We start from the raw sequence: 6,295 nt of genomic DNA, 5'->3' as shown, positions 1-6,295 counted from the left end.
TCCAGATGGTGGGGATGATATCCTAACTTGTGGCGTGTCGTGCGAAGGTGGAATTTGGCGGCAGGAATCAGGTTAAGCAGCTCTTTGGAACTCTCCCCGTGTTAAATGCGGTAGAAGACACACAATGAAGCGCCGTCTCTACGCAACGCCCCAACAATTCAAGCTGCTCTGCGTTGCACGTGGTAAAATTGCAACTGGGGTGCGCCAGACCAGAGATGACAGCAATTCCCCATGTGTAGCCGGACCTGCGCTATTTAGAGCGCTAGAATGTGGGCCGCTTAGAAGTATTGTTATGTTCTATTAATGACGCCCAGCTTCTTCGAAGCCAATTTGGCTTTGCCCTCCAGATGGCTACGGAATTGGCAATCGCCTGCGATTTCGAGACCTAGTATTCCGATACTAGGCGAGGCTTTAAGGGAAATGTTGTCAAAGAGCGGTGATACGACAAGTAGAGTTTTTTAGTGGTAAACGCACCAACTTGAGTCTTCTGGGGCTTAAATTGGACATGGTTAAATTTACCCCATTCCGCGACCTACTCGAGAGAGGACTCGATAGGAGACACAAGTTTCTCCCGGCACTGGTCGACGATTTTCCGAGAGAGACCTGCAAGGCCCATGTATACGGCATCACCAGTACTGTCGTCTGCATAGCAATGTATGTTGGAGATGCCCAACATATCATTGATATGCAGAAGAAACAGTGGTGGAGATAGCACACAGCCTTTGGGCCCTCCAGCGTTCACGGGCTTGGGATTCGAGCAATAATGGTGCACAACGACCTGTATGCTGCGCCCAGTGAGAAAGCTGGAGGTCCACATGCATAAGCTCTCGGGAAGCCCAAATGATGGAAGTTTTGAGAGGAGGGCCTTGTGCCATGCACGATCAAAGGCCTTCGCTATATCCAGGCTAACTGCCAGGCCATCCCCCTTACTTTCAATGGCCACCACCCATCTATATGTTAGGTATACCAGAAGATCGCCTGTCGACCGACCATGGCGAAAGCCGTACAGCCGGTTGTTGATCAACTCGTGACCCTCAAGGTATACCAAGAGCTGGCAGTTAATTATGCTCTCCATTATCTTGGAGAGCAGGGAGGTAATAGCAATAGGACTGTAGTTTGCCGGATCCGAACTATATCCTTTTTTTGGATCGGATGGACAAAGGCTGACTTCTATGAGTCAGGGACAAGGCCTTTTGAATAAGAGTGCCGAAATAAACGCGTTAGCACCGGCGTTAACTCAGGGGAACACGTTCTAAGCACGATTGGAGAAATGCCATCCGGCCCGCTCGACTTTCTGACATCCAACGAAAACATAGCTCGCCAAACAGTTTTTCTGTCTGAACTGTACTTCAGGCATGGAGCTCTGACACCGCGGGATGGTCGGCGGTGTTTTCCCGTTGTCGTCAAGAGTCGAGTTAGAGGCAAAAAGAGCGCATAGGAGATTGGCTTTCTCTTTAGCCGTATGGGCCAGGGTGTCATTCCTCATGTGCAACGGCGGCATAGACGGCTGGTTGAAGTTACCAAGAGCAGCTTTCGACAACGACCAGAACTTGCGTGTTCCAGTCGGGTAACTGGAACGCTCGCCGATTTAAACGACGTAATTCGATTTCACACGGGCGATTTGCCGCTTAAAAATCTGGAGGCACGGCTATGTTTCCTCTTCAGATCTTTGCAGTTCGGATCAGTTCGATACACCAGTTTTTTGCAGTCAGATGCTGCTTTAACTGACGCATCGAACCAGGGCTGTGATCTGCCACCGATCGGTACTACAGAGCTTGATATAAAAATATCCTTGCCCTTCAGTATCACATCGGCTACTGCAACGGCGCAGGCTCTAGGATCATCTGAAAGGAAACAAAGATTGCTCCAAGGGTTGGATGCAAAAAAGGAATGCATTCTATCCCAATCTGCTGACTTGTAGTGCCAAACGCGGCGGGTCTTTGGTGGTCTGCGACGTTGGGGTCGGATAGGCACTACACTCCTGACCAGGCAATGGTCGGACGTTCCGAGAGGGGCGTCGAAAGGGACCTGGTAACTATCGGGATGTGTAGTCAGCAGAAGATGTAATAAGGACGGCATGTGGCTGTCCACATCCGGGAGCCGAGTTGGCGACCCAAAAAATTGGCCATACGCCAACGCAAATTTATGCTCAGATCGCCCTGCGTAGTCTGTTGTACGTGATCCAAGCCATTCAGCATTGTGACCGTTGAAATCACCCAAGAATACGATTTCAGCGTAGGGGATCAATGTTAGAAAGCGGTGTGTTATACACGCAGATCCAGTTCAGCTCAATAAAGCAATCACTGTACTAATTTACGCGACTGCGCATTAGATTCGGTTACGTGAATCACGACATAAGACATACCACGGCTATTGATTGAATTTAGCAGAACCAGCAGTTACTATTCTGTAATAATCTATAGCTAAAAATACAGAAAGATGTTTGAAGAGTGCAAATCTCGCTTAACAATATTTTTGACTATTTAACCGTGATTCAACCATTCAACAGGTGTCATTCTCCTTTTTTTCTTAAACACACCTTTTAAATTAAGCATAAGGATTTATTCGTTTAAGGCCGGTTATGTTGTTATTCCTTTGCTGTTGCAAGCGAATGTGGGCGGCGGTGGTCACTTAACACCAGGTGACCCTAGGTAGCCTACCTACCTACCGTTTGCCCTCTTTTTACCAGGAAATACATTTTAAGTATTTAAATACTTTGTTAATTATATGAAATAAAATAAATTTTATTTACAATACTTTGCTTAAGGATCTATAAGGATTCCATATAAATTATATATTACTTATTCAAGTTCCACCACCATAGTTTACTCATGTCAATTCTTAAGACAATATCCATAAGTCCCAAAACCTTGTTCCTGCAATAACAAGTACGCACATCGCGCAAATAAAATACAAAACAATTCAACATACATAACATAATAATTCTACTATAAAACATATTAACACTATCTGGTATTCTATTGATGTTTTGTACCTTAAACAATTTTTATACGCTGGGGAAAAGACAAATCGCTAACTCAAATTCACAGCAATAAGGCCAAACACAGCTCCGCCTAAAATTCTGAGGAAATAATTCAATAATAAGGGTTTCACTGTCGACAACTTGATGGAGATATTTTATGCTAATGGTTATATGGATTCTGCTACCGATGTTTCGTCTCAAGTAATCTGTCTCAGTTTAACGGCCATGTCCGATTTCTTTCGGAGTGCGGTCGGCAAATTGGTTGATCTTATAAACTGTAATCGGCGGGTTTGGTTGCATGGCATTCAATCTTATGATTTCTTTTAAGTTGCTCACAAATATCTTATAACGCATCTGTTCTTCTGCTTTATTGGCGTAGTGTCGGTGGTAATCTTTCTTGAATTGTTGAAATAGTTTCGGTGCATCTTCCAGCTTGTAGTCCGGTTTTTTCAAAGTTTCAGCATTTGTCAAAACGATCAACAGAAAAACACAAACTGTATAACGCAACATTATGCTTGAGTAAGCGTGTCTGTCGTAATAGACCAATGTTAATTTATTAAGCATTTATATACGTTACCAAGCGCAATAATATTTATCTTTAATTAATGGAAATTGTAAGCATAATTGTATTCTTAATAAGTATACATGTCGTTTTCGATTAATTATTAATTTTAGATTGAAAAATAACTGATGATATCAGGTATGTTATAATTAGAAATGCGATAAATTCTCACATTTTCAATAAAAACTCAAATCCAAGGTTTCTGCTGTATAGCTGCTTCATCGGTTCTAAATTAAATGCTTTCAAATATATTTCATCATTACCAACAGTAATGAATATATAAAAAATAATTCAGTTATTCCTCAGGGATCTGTCCTGGGACCATTGCTTTTAAAAGTTTACCTCTTCGACAAACGTTGATAGCTTAAAAGAAGAAACAGAATATATGTAGATACATCAAAAATTCTCCCCATTACACTGCCTTAATTTTTATTGTGTAGTAGTTACAATGACTCGTTGATTTATATTATTTCGTTACCATGATGACAACCTATCCTACTTTTATTTGAAGATTATGAGTTGGCGAATCCAATGAGTTTAAAAATATGAAACCGGCCGAACCAGTTATCTCAATTTAGTAATAAGCCAATAAATTGTCCACACAAATCCTGTTGCCAGAATTTCAATCTTTTTCATAAGCACCATACCTGTGTTATCTGGTTAAAATGGCACATGGTATGATAGACTGCCCCGAATTGCTTAATAAATGAATTTTTGTTACTAATAAGACGCTTATTAGAAGCCCAAGCCTTTTTATATTCCTTTTGTAGGGTGCAACTTGTTGTGATCGAATAAAAATGTGTCCTCAAAAACTGACGCAATATATTTATTCTACTATACAATTTTAATATTTAAACGTATTAACAATAATATTATAAATATTATGTTCTTTTCTCAAACTAATTAAAACATCTATGTTATTATCCCGTTGTATACACCACTATTAAAACCGCATCTGTCGTATGACCGCTCTTCGACAACACTTCCCTTAAAGCCTCATCTTGTATCGGAATACTGGGTCTCAAAAGCGCGAGCAATTGCCAATTTAGCGGCGGCGGTGATCAATTAACACCAGGTGACCCTAGGTAGCCTACCGACCTACCGCTTGTCCTCTTTTTACCAGAAAAATAATAAACATTTAAAGTATTTAAATACTTTGTTAATTATGTGAAAAAAAAATATTTACAATTCTTTGCTTAAGGATCTTTAAGGATCCCATATAAATAATATACTATTTATTCAAGTTCCACCACCATAGTTTACACTTGTGGATTCTTAAAATAATATCTATAAGTCCCAGAACCTTGTTCCTAGAATTACAAGTACGCACATCGCGCAAATAAAATACAAAATAATTCAACGTACACAATAATATAATAATTCTACTATAATACATAATAACACTATCTGGTATTCTATTGATATTTTCTTTCTTGAATTATATTTATTAGCTGGGGAATTCTTCAGATTGAATGATTATAATAAAATATTTCTTGCCGCCGAGTCCGCCTAAAAGTTCTGAGTAAATAATTCAAAAATTAGGGTTTCGTTGTCGACAATGTGATGGAAATATTTTATAAGAACCTTTGTATGTATTCTACTCAATAATGAACGTCATTGATTCTACTGCTAATATTTTCTCTGAAGCAAACTTTAGCATCTCAATTTAATGGCCATGTCCGATTTCTTTCGGAGTGTGGTCGGCAGATTGGTTGATCTTATAAACTGTAATCGGCGGGTCCGGTTGCTTGGCATTCAATCTGATGATTTCTTTTTAAGTTGTTCACAAATATCTTATATTGCATCTGTTCTTCTGCTTCATTGGCGTAGTGTCTGTGGTAATCTTTCTTAAATTTTTGAAATAGTTTCGGTGCATCTTCCAATTTGTAGTTCGGTTTTTTCAAATGTCCAGCATCTGTCAAAACGATCAACAGAAAAACACAAACTGTATAACGCAATTTTATGCTTTAGTAAGCGTGTGTATCCTGATAGACCAATGTTAATTTATTTTGCATTTATATTTACATTACCAAGCGCAAAAATTATTAACCTCAACTAAAGGAAATTGGAAGTGTAATTGTATTCTTAATAAGTTTGCATATCATTTTCGATTAATTATTAACTTTAAATTGAAAAATATCTGATGATATCAGGCATTTTATAATTAAAACTGCTATAAATACACACTTTTTCAATAAAAGTTTAAGCGCAAGGTTTCTGCTGTATGATTGCCACATTGGTTCTAACTGAAACAGGAGACAAACTATTGCAACTAGAATGACTATATAAAAATTAGTTCAGGTATTCCCCAGGGGTCAGTCCTGAGACCATTGCTTTTTAAAAACTGAAATTAATGAAAAACTTTGATAGTTTAAAGAAAAAAAAGAATATCTGTAGATACATCAAAAAGTCTCCACATAACACTTAGCAGTAACCATGAAATAATAGACCATACGTTATATGGTATAAATAATATCTTCAAGAGAACCAGCTTTGTATGTGGCTTGGCTGTTATACTAGACTCCAAAATTGAATCTTATCGAACATAAAATAGACGCAATCACAGATAGTATAAATAAGGAATTGGGATTTATTAAATAGATTCAATGATCTTAACTGCATTGAAACACAATAATTAGCGTGTGTTCGAAGTTCATTAGAATACCCATGTAGCAAAATATGTCTTCCTGTCATTAAAATACACATAAGTTATATTGAAAAACTGTTAAATACTAGCTGCCTGGATAGAC

At 38.7% G+C, this 6,295-nt stretch overlaps 1 long non-coding RNA gene across 1 annotated transcript; it reads right to left on the bottom strand.

The window, feature by feature from the left end:
- Positions 1-2,697: 2,697 nt before the first annotated feature.
- On the bottom strand, positions 2,698-5,586 carry LOC126976986 (uncharacterized). The gene is made up of 2 exons (XR_007732066.1): positions 4,193-5,586; positions 2,698-3,908 (listed from the first exon to the last, which is right to left on the bottom strand). It is a non-coding gene; the product is annotated as an uncharacterized LOC126976986 (long non-coding RNA).
- Positions 5,587-6,295: the final 709 nt, after the last annotated feature.

The sequence above is a fragment of the Leptidea sinapis genome, chromosome 43, assembly GCF_905404315.1.
Source record: "Leptidea sinapis chromosome 43, ilLepSina1.1, whole genome shotgun sequence".
Lineage (NCBI taxonomy): Eukaryota > Metazoa > Arthropoda > Insecta > Lepidoptera > Pieridae > Leptidea > Leptidea sinapis.
This window is presented reverse-complemented; position numbering and strand designations above follow the sequence as displayed.